This window comes from Rattus norvegicus, chromosome 19 (genome assembly GCF_021556685.1).
Source record: "Rattus norvegicus strain SHRSP/BbbUtx chromosome 19, alternate assembly SHRSP_T2T, whole genome shotgun sequence".
NCBI lineage: Eukaryota > Metazoa > Chordata > Mammalia > Rodentia > Muridae > Rattus > Rattus norvegicus.
Window position 1 is genome coordinate 1427549 of NC_141552.1, and position 23173 is coordinate 1450721.

Below are 23173 nucleotides of genomic sequence, written 5' to 3' on the forward strand. Positions count from 1 at the left end.
CTTTTAATTGGAAACCATCTGGGTTTAATTTCAAGTACATTATTGAAGTTGAGATATAATTTTATCCTGTTCTAGTTTTCTTCTTATAGTGACAGTCAATTGTCCCAGTTTCATTTATTGGCTGTTCATTGATTTATTAATATAGAAGCTGCACTTTTCTTTCACATGTATAGTTGATCTTTATTATTCATGGATTCTGACTATGTCTACTCACTATAATTTATTTGTAGCTCCAGAATCAATACTCACAGTGTCATTGTGGTCAGTTTTTGATATGTGCAGAGCAAGAAAATTTTTGAGTTAAATGATAAGTATTTTCCAAGCTGATGTCAAACAACACAACCAGTGCCACTCTGTTTCAGTTCTCATAGAATAAACAAGTGTCCTTTCTGGAATTTTTAAATTTCTTAGAATTTTATTTATCAAAATTATGTATTTATGTATATGATGTGTGTGTGTGTGTGTGTGTGTGTGTGTGTGTGTGTGTGTGTGTGTACATGCTGAGAGCACATGTGGAGGCCAGAGGACAACTGTGTGGTCAGTCTTTTCCTTCCACTATATTGTAGGTTTCAAAGGTCACCAACTTGTACAGTGATTTTACTTACCTTCTGAGCTATCTCACCAACCCCTCTAGAATCTTTATATTTTAATTTTTTAATTTATGCTTTTTGTTGGTGATTTTATAATTAAAATTACCCCCAAGCATAGTGCTAAAGTGCCGTGTAACATTTTATACATCAAGGAACCTGTACTGTGCCTTATGGAGAAAATCCACATTAAATAAGTCTGTATCATGAACTATAATGCTCCTCGCTATGAGTTCAAGGCTAACAAATCAACAATACACATTTTAAAAAGTTCTTTAATACACACACACACACACACACACACACACACACACACACAACAATGCCATGCATTGAGAACCAATGAAGTTATTGTGAAAACAGTCTTACAGGAACCTTCCTGTATATTTTCCCCATAACCAATGGCTCAATTTAGTGTTGTGGTGAGTTGATAAAACATAACTACATTCATTATAGAGAATTGGTTGCATTTGATTACAATGACTTTCTTTTTATCTCTTTACTTTCAATATTTCTGTGTAATTTTAACAAACTTCATATAACTTATGCCCCTTCTCCAATCTACTATGAGAACATCTGTTTTTTAAATGATAGTTAATTTGGTCATCAATAGTCACCCGTATTGACTCATCTCTTCCATTTCACCTTACATTCTGCATTTCCCTGATTATTTTGTTTCTCTCTCATTTTATTTTCCTGTTACATTCTCAAATTCTGCTTATTGACTTTTATATTTTATGTTTATACTTTATACATTTGATTTACTCCTCTGGTAGAGGTATTGCTCTTAAATTTTAACATGTAGCTTTATACAAGACTAAGAAACTATATTTCTTTCCTTCCCCTTCGAAATATGAGGATGATACAATACTTTTGATTTAAATCTGACTGCAGATACAGTCCAATATTAGAATACTTGCCTAGCATGTGCAAAGGCCTGGGTTCAATGCTCAGTGTACATAAAACACACACACACACACACACACACACACACACAATAGATAGATAGATACATAGATAGAAAATTTATACATAACCAGGCACATACCTTTAATCCCAACACTTGGGAGGCAGAGGGAGGCAGATCTCTGTGAGTTCAAGGCCATTCCCATCTACAGAGTGAGCTCCAAGATATCTAATGCATGCAGAGAGACAATGTCTTAAAACAAACCTAAACAACACCTAAAATCATTCATGTAAGTACCATCTCAGTATCTGTTATTGAATCATCCTTATAAAAATTTGAATCTGAGCTAGAGTCTCACCATAGACACTCTGGTGGCTCCTCCCCCTGCCGCCTTCCACTCAGCTCCCTCCTCCTATCCACCTTCAAAATCTATTTTATTTCCCCTTCTGAGAAGAATTCAACCATCTTCTCTTGGCCTCTCCTTGTGCCTTCTTTGGGTCTGTGGTTTGTAGCATGTTTTCCTGTAATTTATGGCTAATAACTACTTATAAATGAGTATGTATCATGCATGTCCTTTAGTACCCAGGTACCTCACTCACTCCAAGCAGTAGGAAATATGGATCCTGAAGCAGTCATTTTGTGTCGCCAGGCAGGGCAGGACTCCCAATGGAGGGATAAGGACATCAGCCCACTCACAAACCTTCCACACAAAACGTGTCCTGCCTTCATGATATACAGTGACAAAGAGCAGAGACAGTGAACGGGCAACCAATAGCTGGCCCAAATTGAGACCCATCCCATGGACAAAAACCAATCCCTGACACTATTAATAATAGTTCGTTATGTTTGCCTATGGAGCCTAGCATAACTGTCCTCTGAGAGGCACCACCCAGCAGCCAATGGAAAGAGATGCAGAGAGTCACAGTCAAACATTAGATGGAGCTGGGAGAGTCTTGTGGAGGAGTTAGGTGAGGGATTGGGGAAGAGGACAGGGACTCCACAGAAATATCAACAGAGTCAACTAACCTGAACCCTTAGGGTCTACTAGAGGTTGAACCACCACCTGAAGAGCAAGCACGAGCTGGACCTAGGCCCCCTGCACATATGTAGCAGATGTGCAGCTTGGTCTTCATGCTGGCCTCCTAACAACTGAAGCGGGGGCTGTCCCTGAAGGTGTTGCCTGCCTGTGGATTCAATAACTGACCACCTTGCCTGGCCTCAGTGTGATAGGGTGTGTCTAGTCCTTTAGGGGCTTGGTGTGCTTCGAGGAGTGAGAGGGCCATACCCAGGGAATACCCAGAGGAGAGCACCCTCTTCTCAGAAGAAAAAGGGAGTGGGGGAGGATCTCTGTGAGGGAGTACTGGGAGGAGAGAGGGAGCTGATATTGGGATGTAATGAATATAAATAAATAAATTTTTAAAAATTGAGTCTGAAATGCCTCCCACAGACTAACCTTCTGCCAATCTACCTAATCATGGTATTTAGGACAGGATGTCAAATGTTTAGAATATAGGGCCTAGCTGGAAGAAGGACTCACTGAAGGTTACAGATTGGTCCTCGGTCTGTCACCCTGCCTCCTAGTCTGTCATGACAAGCCCATGCACCATGAACTGAACTGTCTCATCCTGCCTCCCCACCCTCTGTGACCAGACTGAGGTCCTCTGAAGCCATTAAGCCAAGTAGATATTTCCCCCACTTAAGTGGGTTTGTGCAAGGTATTTCATCACAGTGCAAAAGTCATTGGAGCAGCCTTTCCAGGCTGTGAAGAATGAGCTGTCCCAGCCAGGAGCTAAGTCTCGGGTGGCGGCTTGAGAGAGGAGATGGAGGCTAGTGCTCGAGCAGAGTTTTATTTTCATCACCTGCTTCTTCACCTAGGATGTATCAGCTGATACAAAATGCAAACCCCTCCCAGTGTCACACCAGGGACATAGGAGGAGGCCAGCCTTCCTGGTCGCTGTTCTGTCTCCAGCACAGTCCTAAAGGATAGCTGTTCTCCCAACTCTTTGTCCATCAGCCTTGCTGACTAGGGACTTCAAATTTTGAACATTTTAAGCAATTTAAAAATTGTGAAGCAGGGAAAGAAAATGATTCCCATGCTGCCCGGGAGTCCTGTGGGTCCTCACACTCACTAATGCCACTATTTAGAAATGATTGGTCACCACTACCCAATGAGGGGACCTCTCAGGGCCTTTTCTTTCAGTTGTGTCTCTGTGGATTATGGATGAAATTGGCTCTTGAAACCCTGCTGGCTCCTGCCTGGGGGTTTAGGTTGGAGTTACATTCCCCTTCAAGGGCAGTGCCCATCTATGAATGTGTGCTTTATGCCAGCCCTTGGGAAAAATGCTCACACATTTGCCACCTCACTTAAGTCCATGCACACAAGGCAGAGCCCTTTAAAAGCAATTCATTGTCTGCATTTTTTTTTGGCTTAGGAGACAGAGGGATTATAAAGCCAGAGACTAGGCAGATCCTTGCTTTACTTTACATGGTCAATTCCAATTCTGCACTTTTCTCCAGAGCAGGGGCTATGCTGACTAGGGAAACTCAGAATTGCCATGGAATTGCTAATACTGACTGCACCCCATTGTGTAATGTCTCTTTCCTATATTCTGCTCTTCCATGAGAGTACCCAGGAATCTATAAATTCACCCTGTTCCCCAGAAGCTGCATAGTCACCCTAGCAAAGCCTCCAGAGATGTTTAGCCACAGAGGTCAAGGGTCAGCCCAGACAGAAAGTAACCAGCTAAATAGCTCTCCTCAGGTCACACTTCTTTCTTTGCTCTAGTCTGCCAATCTCAACATTGTGTCTCTGACCTGTTTTCTTTTCTTTTTTTTTTTTTTCAGCCTCTCCCTTCCATGCATCAGATACTGTAAAACCCAAAGTTAACCCATAAGCTAGACTGGCCCAAGGACCAGGGAACTTCCTTGAATGCTGGGAATTGTAGTCCTTGGAAAAATAATATAGCCACATGGTAAAATATGGTGGCCTTACGGTTTTGTCCTTAAAAGCTCCTACAACACGTGCTTGGAATTTCAGGGAGTGTTCCTGACCAAAGCCTGTCCTGGTCAGTATTTACTTAAAACTTGCTTCAGATTGTGGAACTGGTTTTTCTGTTACAAATCTCGGGATTAACAATATGTCTTTTGGTTTTAGATTTTTCCAGGCTTAGGAGCTAACCTCGATCAGATCTTTCCAGGACACTTAAGGAGAACTTGAAGGTCAAGAGTCTCTGGAAGAGAAGTGTTCAGACTGAGAAGGTGTGCCAGAGGATCAGTCAGTCCTCAGGTTTGGGACCACATCCTTCATCCTAGGAAGCTAGAGCCTTTGTGGAAGGGTCAACAAAATGAAGCTGAAGAGAAGTGCCCATCTCCCCTACCCTCCTGCCAGAACCCTCTTCCTGTTTTTTTAACAATGCCAGAACTTTCTCCCCAGGATGCTTTAGCAAGGAAGAGATATGTATAATGCAAGAGACAGGCACAGCAAACATCCTGCTTCTCAGCCCTTAGTCTTTCTGCCTTCTCTTCACCTGGGATCAGAGCTCCAGGTGTAGTAGTTACACTGTATCAGATGGGCTGGGTGCCACATGGTCAATTGTTCTCTGTGTTTTGATCTGTTCTGGTTTTCTGTAATGATTTTTGTCTGCTGCAAGAATGTTTCTTTGATTGATGTGAAACTTATACTTATCTGACAGACAGAGCAGGCTATATATTTAGGAATATGTACATACATATACATACATACACACATAATATACATATATATATATATATATATGTTATAACAATTTAAAAAGAATAGAAGCCATGAATTTGAAATACAGCAAGGGAGGAGGTTCCTAGGAAAGATGGGAGGGAGGAAGGGGGGAAACAATGTAATTATTTTTTTAATTGCAAACAAACTTGAAAATGTAAAAAAGAGAGGCTGGCACAGAATAGAGAGACAGGAGGGTTTGTGAGATATAACCAAAATAATCCTCAAAACCAAAACAAACCAGACAAAAAAAAAACAGACCACCTCCCCCCAAAAACAAACAAAACAAAAAAAACCAAACCAAAACCAACCAACCAACCAACCAAAAAAAAAAAACAAAAAAAAACAAAAAAAAAAAAAAACAGCAAGGTGAGGTGATTCCAGAGCCATTCGAATGAAATGCTGCATGAATGTGATTCCAGCATTAGGGAGGCAAGACAGACAGACAGATCCCTGGATCTTCTTGGCCATCTAGTCCAGCCAACTTGTTCCGTGAAAGGTCTGCAAGGTGGCGAGTACGTGTGTGTGCGTGTATGTGTCTGCAAGTATGCATGCACAGGGGCAAAAAAATGAAACATCTGGTGCTGTCCCTTGCCCCACCAACCGCCTTCAGTGGTTGGTTCAGCTCTTCCTTTGCCCTTTCTCATCTTCACAGGTTATGATTGGGAGGCCCATTCTCCAGAAGAGTCATGGTACATTTTTATATTCTTCTTGCTCTGAAAGGCATTGAGGAGCTGTATCTAAGACTTGCTCTTAGACAATGGAATCTGGGCCCTGAGGCACAAACCCTGGGCTTGCTGTGGGTTTCTGGTTTTCTGGTTTAAGTTCACATATCTATGATATAATGAGGCCCAAGTGTATATTGCTAACCTGGAACAGGGGTGGAAAATGTGATGAAGATGTCAGGGCTTTGGGGGAGGAAGTAATTCATTCTTCAATCCCAGAGAAGTTTCATGAGAAACTGCAGGGCCGGCTGGCTCTCTCCCAAGAGCTCAGAACCCGAATATGGACTGGCTTTCTAAAGCAAGAGGGAATTTCACCAATGTCTCCTTTGCCTTAGAAGTCTCTGTATTTTAGAGATTTACAAGCCATTAGGGAATGGCTTAAGAAGTTAATAACCTGTTACCATTCTGGAGAATTGCCTTTGATGTTGTTTATAGCTGTTTGGCTTATGAAAATAAATACATTAAGATCGAGAGGTAGTCCTTACTCATGCCACTTACTGAAGGCAGATCATCCAATAATAAGCAAATATCATTAATCTTAAACTCACACGGGGGAGAACTTAGTTCTTAAATATTAATTGTATGTGTGGGCTTGCAGATTTTAGAAACCAAAGTGCAAATGACACAATAAACTTTGTGTCACTGGTTATTTGTGTGGAAAAAAAACAAATTAATTGGGAAAGGCAGCCAGAGAAAGGGTTGCAGAATACACAGAGCTCATAATTAGGGTGGCTCAGATAGGGCACTGAATTCTTCTTTTTCCCCCACAAGGCCTGAGCACCAGGGAATGGGTACATTTGATTTGGTTTTAATTAGCATGGCAGTGTTAATCTTAATTTTATAGATGACTTTCAAGCCTATAGGACTTGATACTAAAGTTGGAAGTGTTTTTCTCCTCCTCTTCCTCTTCTTCCTCCTTCTTTCTAAATATTTGAGCAATTGTCCTACAAATAAACAAGGTCAACTCTCCTGGGGGAGAAGGTCAAGGTTCCTATATGTGTGGGTGAGTGTGAGTGTGAGTGTTGTGTGTGTGTGTGTGTGTGTGTGTGTGTGTATGTGTGTGTGTGCCTGCACGAATGCACATATTTCTATGTTTGTAAGTACACTTCTATTTAAAAAAGATGCCAGAAGTCAACTTCTGGTGTTATTCCTCAGGAGCCATCGTCAATTTTGTTTTTGACACAGGACCTCTCATTGGGGCTTGGATATCACTACTTTGCCTAGATTGATTGACCAGGGTATCCATCTGTCCATCGCAGTCCTCAAAATCTGGGACTATAAGCGTGTACTTCTGTACCTGGCTCTAGCTGCTGGAGACTGAACTCAGGTCCTCGTGCTCATGTGACTGGCACTTTATCCTCATAACTCTCTCCCCACGACTCCTCCTCTTGACCCCCACTGTGTTGGACTTGAGTCAGAGAAAATTAGAAAATTAGAAAAGAAAGTGAGAAATACCCTCGAGCACATTGGCGCAGGGGCAATTTTTCTGAACAGAACACCAATGGCTTAGGTTTTAAGATCAACAATTGACAAATGAAACCTCAAGAAACTGAATAGCTTCTGTAAGGCAAAGGACACAGTCAATAGGACAAAATGGCAACCTACAGATTGGGAAAAGACCTTCACTAACCCTACATCCGATAGAGGGGTAATATCCGAAATATATAAATCACTCAAGAAGTTAGACGCCACAAAAACCAAATAACCCAGTTTAAAAAATGGGATACAGAGTTAAAAAGAGAATTCACAACAGAGGAATCTCAATATGAAGTTTAGCAAGAAGGAAGGCCCAAGTGAAGATGCTCCAAACCCACTTGGAAGGCAGAACAAAATAATTGTGAGAGGCAGAGGGAAGGATGGATCTGGGTGGTAGGGGAAAGGAAAGGGGGCAGGATCCGTACGGAGGGAGACAGGAGAGAAACCCAGAAGGCCAGGAGAATGAATAAAAACATGCACCTGAGGTGGGCGGAAAGGGCAGGGAGAACTTCTAGAAAGTCCCAGGAAACGGGGATGTGAGAGGCTACCAGAATTCAATAGGGTGATCTTAGCCAAAATGCCCAACACTGGGGAGGTGGAACCTGCAGAGACCACCTCAAGTATATAGACAGAGACTTCCGTAGAGAGATGGGACCATCCATCCATTTTCAAAAAATTTTGACACAGAATTGTTCCTGTCTAGAGGAAAGGCAGGGACAAAAATGGAGCAGAGACTGAAGGAAAGGCCATCCAGTGGCATCAAACTGAGACTAATACTGATGCCATGCTGTGCTTGCAGACAGAAGCCTACCACGGTTGTCCTCTGAGAGGCTCTATAAGCAGCTGACTGAGACAGATGCAGATACTTACAACCAAGCTTTGGACTGAGGTCAGGGAAGAGTCCTATGAGGTCAGGACTGAGGTCCTATGGAAGAGTTAGGGGAAGGACTGAAGAAATTGAAGGGATAGCAACCTTATTGGAGAAAAAGTGTCAATTAACTTGAACCCCTTAGAGCTCCAGAGAACAAGCCACCAACCAAAGAGGTTAGGCAGGCTGATCTGTGGTCCCCTCCCTTGGTTTGTAGCAAGACTGACTTGTCTGCCCTCAGTGGAAGAGGATGTGCCTACTCCTGTAGAAACTTGATGCTCCAGGGAAGGGGGATGCTTGGGGGTGGGGGACTGAGGTGGGTGAGGTATGGGAGATGGGGAGGTAGAGGAGTGAGGCTACCTTCTCAGAGGCAAAGGGGAGTGGGGAGGGGCGAAGAACTCTGGAAGGGAGGACGTGGAAGGAGGGATATTTGGAAAGGGAATAAATAAAATAATTTAATAAATATTTTTTTTAAAAAGAAAATTATGAAGTATTCAGGGAATGGGGGACTGTGGGAATCGTTAGGAAGCAAAGGGTGCTGGGGATGCAAACAGTTTCTCAGTTCATTCACATACTCTAATTTCTGATTCCACTCCCAATACGAGTCCAGCTTCAGCGAAAGAAGCCTGACATTGTTCAACTTTTAACTTCTCCAGTCCCCCTTCCACAGTGCAACCTGACCCTGTGTCATTCATGGTCCACAAAGGAACTGCCTGGGCTATCCATCCAGACCCCGTGTCCTACCAGTTGCTTTCCACTTCAGTCTGCTGCCAAGCCATTCTTTCCAGTTTTGTTCTCCAATCTGCCAGCCCCATCTCTCCTCTGAGCCTTCAAGAATGCTGTCCCTGCTGCCTGGCAACCTCTGTTTTAGGAAAAGGATGATCTTTCCCTTCTCCATCCCATCCCATCCCACTTGTTCTCTGAGTCCTTTGTTTTGTTATTCTGTAGTTCACTGTAATTTTATTCACTGTTATCTGAGTCATTACTTGGGGATGGGGGTGGGGTGTTGTCTCCTTCATTCAAATCTTGTGAAAGGAGGAACGGTGTCCCTCTTGCTCACAGTTGTATCGCCGGTGGCAATGCTGTGACAGCCACATTTCAGATTAAAAAAAAAAAGAAAGGTTCTAGAAAAATCGATGAAGGGGCAGATTCCAGAGGCCCTTGTGTGTCAGGCTATAAGCTTTTAACCCGAGTCTGTGAACAATAGGAAGCCAAGAGAGAGATTTAACCAGGCCTGTGATGAGAGCATGGTATGGGTCTGCCTGACACAGAAAATTAAGTTTAAAATATTTTCAGTAATTTTACTCATTCTATGACCTCCCTGGCATGCCTCTGTGGTGATGTGATGATGGGCGCAGAAAACGATTTTCCTTTCTCCAGTAAAACATAAAACCTATTCCTGCAGGGCCTTACACGCACAGAATGAAAACGGAACCGACTGGCCCTGTCCAGACAGGCCAGAACTGGTTAGCAGGGGGGGCAGTGGGTCACTGACAGCAGAGGGGACTCTGGTTTGCAATTTTAAAGGGACATAAAATGCTGGCTGGCTTTCACAGAACACCGGGCTGAGCTGCAGAAAACTGTAAAATCTCCCTGTTGCAATATAAATATGGGATGAAAGTTGATTAACCAATTTTATGTTGTTATCTGAGCCTTCAATCCATTTGCACTTGAATTAAAAAGACAGAAATTGAGTTTTGGCTGGACAGGCATTTTCCTGCAGGCAACATACTCAGGAAAAAAAAAGATAGGTTTCAATTCTCTCTTTACCTGAAATCTTTACCTGGCAGAGGATTTTCTTTACTTGGCTTTTGTTAAATAACTACCGGGGCAGGGATTCATATGTGGAATGAGTACCAGGGGTTCATACAGGGCATGCAGACCTCTGTAGAAAGAGGATCTACATTGGTTTTCAGGCTACGGTTGCTTTATTTCTTAACTGGATTGTAGCGTCTGCTCCCTCACCCTGCCCCTAAGATAACCTACATAGCCTTGGGCCATCATGCTCCCTGGCCTCAGGGGTGTCCTTCCAGTATGCCAACAAAGAACTTATGACCCTGCCAAAGTTTTCCATGTGTTCATTGACAAGGCTCACCACAGAGTTCTTTGGTGTTGATCATCAAAGCCGTCAACAATCCAACTACACATGAGTTTGTTTCTGATCTTGTCCCCCTTCCCCACCTCTGACGTTCTTCTGTACCGACATACCAAGTCCTGCTAGATTTCCCAGGCTTGCCTGTCTAGGCATCCAAGAAACCACACATACATTCACTCCTGTTGGTACCAGCCTATCCACGCCCCCATCCACCATCGTTCCCAGCTGTAAATGTGTTCATTCTTCAAAGCCTGATCAAGGCAGCAACAGAGACTGAAGCATCTTTCCATTTTCCTAGTTTGTATCGGAATGGGCCAGTTTGGTCAGATGAAATAAAAGAGAAGAGGAGAGGAGAGGAGAGGAGAGGAGAGGAGAGGAGAGGAGAGGAGAGAGAGAGAGAAGAAGGGAGGGAGGAAGGGTAGGGAGAAGAGAGAGAGAGAGAGAGAGAGAGAGAGAGAGAGAGAGAGAGAGACTGACTTGTTCTGATCTTAGTTCTGTCTCTGCCCACTGGCTTCTCTTCAGTTTAGTCTCCCGTATATTGTTTGATGTCTAGCCTCTAGACATAAAACTCGAGTGTGATTTGAGTCACCGGTTCTGACCTATGGTATTGGCTTTGAATTCCAAGATCTTGGAATTGATGGGAAATTTTTTCCTTGTTTGCCTTGGGCACTTTCTTCTTACTTTTCATGGGTTTAGTATTTATATTGGCCTCACCTTGAGAAGAGATTAATTTCATATAATCATATATAACTCTCTATTATTCCCCACCAATAACACAAAACCATTCAGTTTGGCCCTTAAGGCTTGTGCCTTTGACCCACAAGGTCATTACATTAAAGACCTGGACCAGTTTCTTTTCTTGAGTACACCATGAACTTGACATCTCTGCTTTATAGTGACCTTTGTTGTTCTTTAATGGGCCACCCTTGGTCAGTGAGAATCCTTCACGCACACCTTCCAAAATCAGGAATCAAAGCCCAGCTCTCCTAAACAGACATGGACTTGGGAATAGCACTGAACCTCAAGAAGCTTGCTAGAAATGAAATCAGTGACCTTGATTTTTATGAGAACTCAACGCAGCACATCACTGGGATAACTTGACTGAAGCTCTCTCGCTCCCTTGCGATTTCGGTGGTAGTTAAGAGAATGTTTCTGGTCTCCCGTCTGAGGTGCCATACATCAGAAGCAAGGTTTAGAGTGTGGCGGTCCCTTCTTGACTGAGTACTCCTGTAGAGACAACACAGTACCACTTCACAGCAGCTGCTGCTACGACAAATTCAGATGGTCCTGGGATCTTACTCCACCAAGTCTTATTACAACTTGTGGTTTAAACTTTAGAATTTCCAACATTGTTGAGGAAATTTTCATTTAGAAAATTCTCGACCTGAGTTAAGTCTTAGTTCTGGGGAGGGGCCTGGGAATCTTTCATAGAATTCCCAGCAGCTTCTTCTCATGCTGCCAAGCAAAAGGGCTCTGGGCCATTGCAATGAGTGGAATGGACAGCACCCTCTACTGGCCATCAAGACACCAGCTTCCATTGCTGAAGCTGATTTCCCAAGTGACCTTTCGACGCATCACTTCCTCTGCTCACATCCCAGTTTCTTTAATTGAACAATAAGGGACTGAGTCAAAAGATCTCGACTATCATCTGAAATGCCTCTGTGGCATGATTACCATAAGCGAGTGTCCCGGGAGCGTTCCTCTACCTGTGTGCGCTAACAACCATGCGTGATATCCCACCTGAAACACACAGCAAGCACTTGGTACCCGCCATGCCCCATAAATGCTTAAAACCTGAAACCCTGAAGCACGTGTGAGCGTACACTGTCACGACGTCTAACTCCAGGTGCTTTGCCTCACTAGAGTGCCACACTGACTTAGTTTGGATATTCCCCAGGGTAGACTCTGAGACAAGAGGAATTTACTTGGAGACAGACCCATGGAAGACACGATGAACAAGGGAGAGGCGAAATAGAGAAGGGAGGAGCGGCTGTGCAGGGTGCATTAAAGAGGAGGTCACTGTTACCAGCAACTAGATGCACTATCCAGGGTTGTCTGCAAGCCTAGGGAACCTGGGCCAAAAGCATCCCACTGTGTGTGTGTGGGAATGTGTGTGCCCACTCATTTATTGCCTCCCGACCCTGGATTGCTGAGAATCTTTCCAGGCATTAACTCTCTGATTCTTTAGTATGCTATCACTGTGGTCTATTCACGCTGCTGTTGCCAGGAAGGCTTCCCGGGCAGGCACACAGAAGCCACGCAGATCTAAGGCCCTGAGGATCAGTGACCTCTGGGGTATGTGGATGTCTATGATATACTGGAGTTGGCTCATTTGAGTTCTTAAAAGCTGACTGTCAACCTTTCAGGATTTCTTCTTTTGCTGGCTGATTATTAAACATACACATTACTAAAAATTACATTTAAAATGTGTAATTAAGCAAGTGATATGAAAGGCAAAGGTAATAAAACCTCAAATCTCATCTAATTATTTTGCTGTTATGCTCTATGCTCCCGAGGCAGTTGTCACCTAGCAATGCCTTTTTAAGAGTTTTCCTGGGGAGACATAAACAAATGTCTACCCACGTCAGGTGGGGAACCAATGACAGACCAGACAAACGATTCCACAACAGTCCAATTTAATGAAACTGTTTATTGGGTGCCTAATAGCAGAATGAGGGAGGTGTTGCATAGAGGAGCATGGATGCCTCTCAAAGGCAGCTGTATCACTGAAATGCCTACCCAGCCTTGAACCAGAGTGAGAATTGCATCTCCATACCTCTCCACAGAACATGTAGGCAACTCTTAGGGTCAGCAGACTTTACTGCCGGTATAATCTTAGGAAGGAAGAGCCTTGTGAATCTGGTCAATTTCAAAGATTTCCTGACACTTGTGAGTTGTTTACATCCTGGGTGTCTGAGGTGGAATATTTCAACTCAGAGGAAACTCTTATACACATACTCATATATGCAGCATGTTCATATACTGCGAATGCAATGTGCGGGTGTGTATGAACATCAGCCATTTAGTGAATACTCAGACATGGAAAGCAGTAACTGATATTGTGGATTTTATTTCCTGTTAAACCGTCAGTGATTAAATGTTTGTCAATATCATTGGCTGAGCTGTTTCCAATAAATACAGCCAGAGCACCTCCTATTCTCTAGAACCAAGGCACTTAGAATGCTGCTGCCCTGGTCACACTTGGGAAAAGGTAGATTTTCAAAGTAACCTATAGACTTGGGGAGGAAGCCTTCACACCCTCTTTTGTACTGATCCATACCACCAAAGAGAATGCTTCTTTGCTGCTTGTCTCTTCTCTGGCTTGACTCAGGTCTAATTCTACACATACACAAAGTAGGAACAGAGAACATCTTGTAAGGACCTTCAGTTGTAATGGCGTCTGAGAAAGATAGCATGTTAGGTGTTTGTTTCATTTGCTGCAACAAAACACCCAATCAAAGCAACTTGAGAAAGAAGGCCTTGTTTTGGTTTAGATTCAGTAGTTATGCTCCACCAGAGAAATGAAGTTATGGTGTCAGGAGACAGGGATGACTGGTCACATTATGTCCACCATTAGGAACCAGAGGACTGGACAAATATACTTGCATTCAGCCCCTTTTCTCCTTTTTATGCAGTATGGGACTCCAGCCTGTGTAATGGCCATGCCCATGTTTAGGGTTGTTATTCTCACCTCAATTAACCTAATCTGGATAATCCCCCACAGTCATGCCCAGAAATTTGTTCCCACAGTGATTCTAAATCCTGTCAAGTTGGCAGTCAACAGTAACCATCGCAGATGGGTGTTAGATTTTTTGACTTCTGTGTTAGCAGAAAGAGTTACCATATTTGTTGGGAGAGATTTGTAAGTCAGCAACAATGGGCACCATCCTGAGGAGCTGGAGAATGGTGACTACATTATAGGCCTCTTGCATTGTAACCTTAAGCATCCTGAAGCCCAGTGCAAAGCCAGATGTACAGTGGGAGTTGCACATCAAATGAATGGCTTTAGTCTGGAAAAAAGACATTATAGTTTCTTTAGATCTTCATCAAGATTGAATTCTCCATGAGATTTGGGCTCAAGAAGAAGCATGCATCCTGAACTGAATGCTCCTCTTTGCCTTTACTTGGATCCTGTCCTTCTTCTCCCATCCTGTCTCTTCCCCCTCTATGTCTCTCTGTGTCTACCCTGTCCTCCTCCTCATTGTCTCAGCTTCCCAGTTTTTTTCCCAAGGCCTCATCCTCAGTCTACAGTGCAAGCCCGTGCAAGGCATGCTTTGCCTCTTCCAATTACTTAGCTCCTTCGAGGCAATCCCTCAGTGCTGTGGAATTCTCAGTTCTGCAGGAGCGTATCATCAAATCTCAGGTCTGGTGTTAATGGAAAATATGCTCCAGGAAATGGCTTTCCCCTTTAGGGACAGCCTAGCTTCTGTCCTTGGGAGCCACCTCATGCTCCTTACTGGGAGAACCTGTATATTTCCCACTCAGTGCACTCTAGGGCACTGCAGGCTGGGGAAGTTCATATGACCTTTTCAAAATATGAAATACATGGCTAATTTGCAGCATCGTTGGGTCCCAGTTTCCCTCACACCTCAGTAGGGTTTTTATTAATGTGTCCTAGAGGAAGAGACCTTGGAATTGTGCTGCTAGTCCTGGGTTGTCATGGTGAGGGTCTGGCTCTTGGTTTCTTTTTCCTTAGTTGTTCAGGTTTAAAGAAAGTTCTAAGTGATTTCAACTCTACCCAGGTATTCATTGGTGAGTATGCACACCCACCCTGCTAGGTCTTGACACAGAGATAGAGCCTCTTTGTGGAACTGAATTACGCTGAAGCAAAGCCCTTAAGGGCCTCCAAATCAGCTGGCTCCATCACTGGCTAGGACTGATGCTCCCCTTTCTGTGCCAAGCCTGCCTATTCTGTCCCCACCCTGACTGTTAGGAAGGGGTTTATGTACTGATGAGTTACTGTGCATGAAGGAGGAGAGGGCACATAGCCCACACTCTGTATGGTTTAGGAAATCAAGGCAGGATTTCCTAGGACATTCTTTTCCAAGCTGTAGAAAGAATAATAAAGAGTGGGCAATCATCACTCTAGAGACCCAGGGAAGTTGTATTTTTTTCTAAAGCCTCCTAAAACCCTAAATTTTTGAGGTTAAGTTCCACATTCACCTCAAGTTCCTTTGCCTTTTCAATCAATTGGGGAAAAAAACATTCAAACACATTCTTTCCTCTATCTATCTATCATCTATCTATCTATCTATCTATCTATCTATCTATCTATCTATCACCTATTTTCTCTCTGTGTCTCTGTCTCTGTCTCCATCTCCTCTTCCTCCTCCTCTTCCTCCTCCTCCTCCTCCCTCCTCCCCGGGGAGAAATACCTTCTCCCATGGAGCTTAGAGTCTAGTGAATGCAAGTTAAGAGATCAGATGCTGAAGTTGGCTTTGGACCACTCAACACTAAGGGTTTAATGTCCTGCAAGATTTTAATAATTCTTTCTGTGTTTTATAGGTATACCTTCAAAGCAACTACTTCCTATTTCTACCTCCTTGAGAAAGGCACAAAATATCCCCATCTACATCCTGTTTTGGTACCAGACTGATGAAGAAGAAACTAAAAAGAAAGGACAGTTGGCCAACAGAAAAGTGCCATGGAAGCGACAGAGCCATGCTCTAATAGATCAAGTACAAGGCAGATGAAGGTAAGCTGTTACGGGACATAAGACATCCAGCCTTCACTGTAGAACTTGACCATCATTTGAACCCAAAGAATAGAGCACATGCAAGAATAGTGAACAACCATGGCTTGTGAACTGAAATGATGAATGGAAAGGACTTGGGTCTGGAGAGGTGATTTGCTGTTAAGAACGAACAATGATTTTGTATGGGGGGATATATAAACAGAATCTACTGGCTTTTCTGTCAAAGTCTAAAATAAGGCAAAATTTTATTTAGAAGAAAACAACTCTAAAGAAGCCACTTGGAAGTTCAAATTTCTCCAGGATCAGCACTTCTTGAAATCAAAATTTGTACTTAAGGTTGTATCCTGTTATCAAAGGTTGTACTTTGCTAAGTCGTTATGAGTTAATCAACTACCTAAGCGTGTGGGCTCAAGCTCTGGCCTTTTGGAGTGAGGGATAGGATGACTTTGAGTCACTTGCCTACTTGATTTGGCACGGTTACACAATCTTCTGCAATAGTAACACTCTCTGCGTTGATAAATACTTTAGATTATGTGGCCATTTTCTTGGGATGCCAGGTCCATTTCTAATGCAGAGGAGCATTGAGTTTGGCTCCCAGCATCCATGTCAGTAGCTTATGACTGCCTGTAACTGTAGCTCTGACATCCTCTTCTAGACTTCACATGCATCTTCCCTCACTTGTGCACGCTCCCCCCCCCATACACACAATTCAAAATAACACAAGTCTTTTCTTAAAGGTTGCCTTGTACAGCACAAGGCAGATGGGTTTCTTTTGAGCTTGGCAGCCTGCAGAGCAGGTGCTACATGTACAGAGGAAACACTCCTACCTGCAGCATCCACAGCAGGGCTCCATGGGGCTTGCCAAGACACTGCAGGCTGCTTTCTAGTGTCCTGGTTTGCTCCTTAGAGTGTTTTGTACTTTTCAAGGATTGATAGCATCATCATGATTACCACCATGACCATTATGTATCCTCCTCATCATTGCTTGTTGTCACGGTCATCATCACCATCACCACCATCTCTATCATATTCTCCCCCTCCTTCCCCTGCCCCTCTGCCCACTCCTCCTCTTCCAGCTCTTCCTCTTTCTCATCGTCCTTTTCTTCATTCTCATCATTTGTTAATCTGGATCCATCAAGATCCTCTTTTAGTTTTTTCTACTTCAGACAGCTCCCCCTTCATATGTGTGTGTGTGTGTGTGTGTGTGTGTGTTTGTGTGTGTGTGCCTCAAACGTCATTTGTTCAGTTCTAGTCCCAGATCTTGGCTTCAGTTCACCTTCTAAAATGGCCCCAGAATGCCCTGTCTACTCATTTTTATTGAATTCTAACTCAAGTCCATCATAAGCTCATGCTTTCCAGGAATCTTCTTACTTTCTCCAGAGCTGCCTGAGCACCTGGCGCACATTACAGCCCAAGCATCTATCCATTTCACTCAGCATTTCTGCCAGTCTATGGGGTTTTGTATACTGGGGAAATGCGACATTGCCTCTGGGAGGAGCTAGAGCTCTTACAATTGTGCCTGCTCTGGTCCACCTGGATGCACGGATGCATGTGGCACTCCCCAGAAGCTCACTTGACATTCAGAGCGGTGCTCCACAAACTCAGGTAGAGGAGCATTAGCAGGGGACTGCTTGATAGTACCATGGCAGAGTTGGGGAAGAAAACATTTCTGTGTGGGGAACAAACATTTACATGGTTTGTCAAGATCCCGGGTGATTATGGTGAATCTGATGGTAGTTTGTGAACCCCTAACTTAGTAGATGCACATGGTAGTGTTAAGTGAGGTTGGGAATTACCTGGTGGTTCTTGGGAGTCTGACCTCCCACCAAACCAACTGGATGAAGGTTTCCAAGGATGAGTGGGCTGTGAAAATTCTAGCTAAACAAGTGCTCCAAGGGTGTTTTCTCATCTGGTTCATTTGAGAAAGCTGACTGAGCTTCAGGCCCACCCAATTAGCACTTAATTGTATCCCAGTCTATCCTCTTCTCCAGTTAGTTCTGCATCAATTAAGTTCCTTAGAGATGCATACTATAGTGTTTAATGTTGAATGGCCCTTAAAGCTGGGCTAAGGGTGACTGCTGACTGTAGCATAGAACACCGGATGCATTTTTGTGTAGTGAAAAAAGGCATTTCTGGGATGGAAATGCTGAAACCTTTTTACAAAGCTAATGCTCAGGATTCTTCCTCATTCCTCAGCTCTCTGATGCCGAATGTCCCTGTTGTTTGAGGGACACCCAAGTCTCTCTTACTCCATGAGTTCAGCACACTGTCATCACCAGGATGTGAGCTCATGGCCCTTTGTTCCTCCTTATGTGGAGTTACCTAGAAATACTGCAGCCCTGGAGGGTGAGTTCTAGGAAGTTTCTGGTGTGGCATGTTTGCCTTTTCTTCGTACCCTCTTGGATAAGGGATTTATTTTATCCACCCGAAGTGGAAAACGGTGATTTATGTATAATACCAGTTCAGTTCTCAGCAACACTAATAAGAATTAAAACCAGTGGGGCTGGGAGATCTCTCAGTGGTTAAGAACAGTTGTTTCTCTTGCAGGGAATCAGATTGGTTCCCAGCACCCATGTGATGGCTCACAATCATTCCGTTTCAGAGATCTGGCACTTTTTTCTGACTTTCATGAGCCCCAAGTATACACATGCTGTAAATATACACATGTTGTCAAAACAGCTAGACACATACAATAAAATTAATAAGCTAAAGTATAATTAAAATGGCACTGCAAAGAGTATGAATAGATGTTTGGTATGTTTGTGTGTGTGTGTGTGTGTGTGTGTGTGTGTGTGTGTGTGTGTGTGTGTCTGTGTGTGTGTGTTTTATCTCTCTCTGCCCAAAGGGGTATACCTTATTCTTTTTTTTACTGACAAGATCACTGAATGTTTGACTTTTATAATTTTTTCCTGAATGAATAAAAGTATTAACTTCTTAGCGTAAGTAACCATTTTTTAATCTATATTCCAGACTTGCTCCAGATCCTTCACTGTTCAAAGGCTGTGAGTATCTGTTTCGTTGTCATTAAAAATAGAAATGGGGAAAAAAAGCATTGTTTTGTAACTCTAAACACCTTTGGAAAATATTTAATATAATACACATATGCAGAGAGTTCGCTGTAAACTGCTAGCTGCACAATACAACGCAGACAATTTAAGTCATAGAAGACAGAGCATATATTTCATTCCTATCAAAGGAAAATCAAAACAAAACAAAACAAAACAAAGGAAATTATCAAAACCCAGTGTGGGTGGCATTGTGATGGAATTGGTGAACATATTTTGGGTGACTGTTTATCAGTACATCCAAGAGTCATAAATATTTTTACATACCTTTACCACCAAATAGCAGTTGGAGGAATTGCTGCAAAAAGAAAGGCTTTTAGAGGGGAGCGGGGATGTAGACGTCAGAGTAATTTACAGAGCTGAAACTAAAAAAATAACTTCAATGAAAATGGCAGTGGGTTTATGTAAATGACTGCACACATGTAGTGGAATTCCTCTGCAATTAAAAGGGCTAAAGAGAAAGCCTAGGCACAAAGCCTCAGTGATGGGTATGGCAAGTATAAGGCTAAAAACACTTTTGGACTAAAATGATACAGACTGATATCTTTACTTAGCAAGTAAGAGAGGCCAGGACCAGAAAGACGTGAGTATATTTGCTAGGTTGGCAGTTTTGAATTTATCTTATCCATGCAGAATCTCCCCATGTTTTAAATCCTTCTAATAGATCTGTGAGGCAGCTTCTATTACCTGCTTCTTGAATGAGGAAACAGTGTTTTATCAAATCATATGCTGAGGAGATGGGAGCTGGGGTCTGGTTGGGGTGACATCAGGTCACTGGGCTATGCCGTGGTTGTCCAGTGTTCTTGCTTAGCTTCCTTAACCTGATGGGAGGTTTTTGATTCATTATGTGTTCTCTCCATAATGCACTGCCTCATTACAGGCCTAGACTGGCAAAGCCATCCCATCATAGACTGCTATCTCCAAAGTGTGACATTTATTCACTGAGGAATTTTGTTATAGTGATAGAAAAATGACTGACACATACCACCAGGAGAACAGAACACGAGCTCAGTCACCTACCGGACTGTGGGGAGTAATGTTTCAAAACCATAGTTGTGGGATGACTTGTTTGATATCAGTTGATGACTGAGGGACTAGAAGATGGACATTTAAGTACCAAACAACTTAGCACGCAGTGAGTACTCACTTAAAGCGTGTGGTTCAGAAGAGGCAGCCTGCATTTTTGGCATTCGCATGCCCTTCTGATTGCCCTCTGAGGTGTTGTGCTTCAACAGAACAACATCTCTGTGGAAGTGGATTGATCTGCAAACTTGGCCAGTGATCCTGACTTGGGAGGCCTTCTCAGAGAGCAGGCTTGCTATTGCAGAGTAGAATGGGCATTTTCCTCACTGACAGACAGAGCCTTTAGAAGCCAGTCAGTTCCAGCCACGGATTGGTAATTGCCCCGCCCCCTGCTAGTGCTTCCATTCTTGGCTCACACAATACAATTCAGTCTCATGCTCGTTTTTTATCTCCCTCAATGGAGCCTGACACTGGACAGCCATCTGTATTAGGATCTTAGGCAACCAGGACTTTCCCAGAGTTGCCATCCACACTGCCATGGCCTCAGTTCAGCCCCTCACTAGCTCTTCTTCAGATATTATGATGGTCCCCCAACTAGTCTCCCAGCATCTTGGCTTATATGCCTCTCTTCTGTTCACTGCAGCAGGCAGTAGGCCATTTCTAGAGTACAAACTGAGTCGTTTCACTTCACTTTTTGAAGCACTCACAGGCTTCCAATTGCCACACAGCAGAATTTCTCAAACTGAATTTGATGAGCTTTCTCTAGGTAGCCTGGGATGAGATTCATAACCTAATACAAAGGGGGAAACCCCTGGTTAAGCCAGGGTCTTTATACATCGGTTACAGGACTTCTCAGAACCTTTAATAAACTGAAGCAAGCTGTGGGTTTCCAAAGGGATACTGTAAAATCAACCATTGCTACTACATTTGCCTTCTTGGCAGGCTGTCTTTGGTTCCATTGAGCTAGAGTTTAGAACAGCTGAAAAGCCTCTGAGTCCTTCAGTTCAGTACAGATATGTTGTTGGTGTTGTTTTCTGACCTCCTGCTCATCTTTTCAGCTCAAATTCCTGTATTGCCCTCAAATTCTTGCTTTCTGATAACTCAGTGCCTATATACCTGTATTTCTTCTATCTGAAATTTTTACTTGCTCTTTTCCTTTATAGCCTGCTTAATTCTTATTTATCCTTGGAACCTCAATACAGTCTTGGCTTTCCTGGGAAATATTCTCCCATTCTGACCTATCCAACTCTATGAGGGCTGGCTCTTCAACATCTCATGGTTTCCCATTATAGTAACTTTCACATAGTCTTTTTATAATTTTTTTAACACAGATTTCTCTATGTAGCCTTGAACCCTATTTCTCCTTTCTCACGTCCAAATGCTGGTATTACAGCTATGATTCACCACATCTGGCTGCCTCACAAACTCTTATAACTGCCTGTTCATCCACTCATTGTGCTTTTTCCTTTAGTTAGGGCTGGTCCTGCTACTTAGCTACTAATAACCCATTCACTGCTTATTGACCAAATGAACATAGGTTGGGTGAGCGTTCCTGATCTGAAATTCTAGGCCAGAAGGCCAGAAGCACTTTAGACTAGAGAGGAATTTTTTTCCTAACAGTATTTGGAAATATTGTGCAAGTATTATGATATTTGCATATGCATTTTGTGGAGGAGACCCAAGTCTAGTCATGAAATTCATTCATATTTTATTTAGACATCAGACACATAGCTTGAAGGTAAGTACATGTAATATTTTCAATAATTTGGCACATAATTAAAAGTTCAGCAGTGTGTAATTCTCCACTTGTGGCATCGTGTAAGTGTTTAAGAACTTTCAGTTCATTTATATCTATCATCTTTCTATCTATCTGTCATCTATTATCTGTTTGGGTTTCAAACTGAGATCAAAATAACGAACATAAACAATGTAAGGAAAGAAGCATTTATTTTTGCTCACGGTTTCAGATGCTTCAACCCTTAGTTGCTTGGTTCCATGAGCAAGGAATAGCACTAGAATGGGAGTGAGAGTCAGAGATGCTTCTCATCCCATGAGAATAGGAGGCAGGAGAGAGGCAGAAGAGGCCAGGAGTAAGGCACTCTTAAAGACCAGTTCCCATGCCTTTCCTTTAGTGAAGACTCACATCTCAGGTTCTAAAAATCCCAGAAGCATTGTCAGTGGCTGAGAAAAAGCACCCAATACCTGAGCCACCATGGAGACACTTCAGTTCCAAGTCCTGACAGTAGATACAACCTGAACTGAGAAAGAATGAATTTTCTAAGAATCATTGCTATGAGGGTAAAGGATTGCCCAAGGGCAAGCACACCAATGGGTGATACCCTCTTAGGTGTACATCCATTCATCTAGGATCCATAAGTGGCTCCCTTTATAACCTTCCCCCACATCTGCTCCCAGCAAAGCTGGCTCCTGAGACCATGACAGTTCCCATGAGCAAAACCTACACCAATTTACTTATTCTTGAGAATCTGGACTTCAGATGGTTGTTTTAAAGAAGGTTGTTTTAAAGAAAGTCAGTAAACTCCAGAGCTCTGGTGGTCTTTCTGCATGTGAGCAAATGGAGCAACAGAAGCTGTAGGGAGGGAGAGGGAGGAAGGCAAAGCCTAGGCATTATTTGTGAGGCAGCAAAGATGAGGGGATGTGGTGGCCTGTATTCTTAATCTCTTTTAGGTTTCTCTCTTCAGCGTGTGTTAAGGCCTGGTTACCTTCTCTGCCTTTGAATTATGTGTCTATTGTTACAGTAAACGTTCTAATCCCAGCTCAGCTTATTTGAAGGGGTTTCAGCTTTGTGTTATCCATGCAGCCTCCACTGAACAACATCTAGTTCTTTCTCCTTGGAAAACCTGAAATGCCGATAGGCCTCTCAATATGCATCTCTGTCACAGCCACATTGTGAATATTAATGGCAATACTTAAGCAGGTCGATTGCACATTGAGAATATGAAATATGTGTGTCGCTTGAA

At 43.0% G+C, this 23173-nt stretch overlaps 1 long non-coding RNA gene across 2 annotated transcripts in view; it reads left to right on the top strand.

Moving 5' to 3' along the window:
- Positions 1–23173, top strand: part of LOC102556295 (uncharacterized) — a 34550-nt gene that overhangs the window by 4830 nt on the left and 6547 nt on the right. The window contains exons 2-4 of one of the 2 annotated variants that reach the window (XR_015643512.1): positions 4649–4752; positions 15915–16104; positions 19075–19106. This is a non-coding gene — a long non-coding RNA (uncharacterized LOC102556295). Of the gene's footprint in view, positions 1–4648; positions 5144–15914; positions 16105–19074; positions 19107–23173 lie in introns of those variants that run through there. The other variant, XR_015643511.1, reaches the window with a different exon arrangement.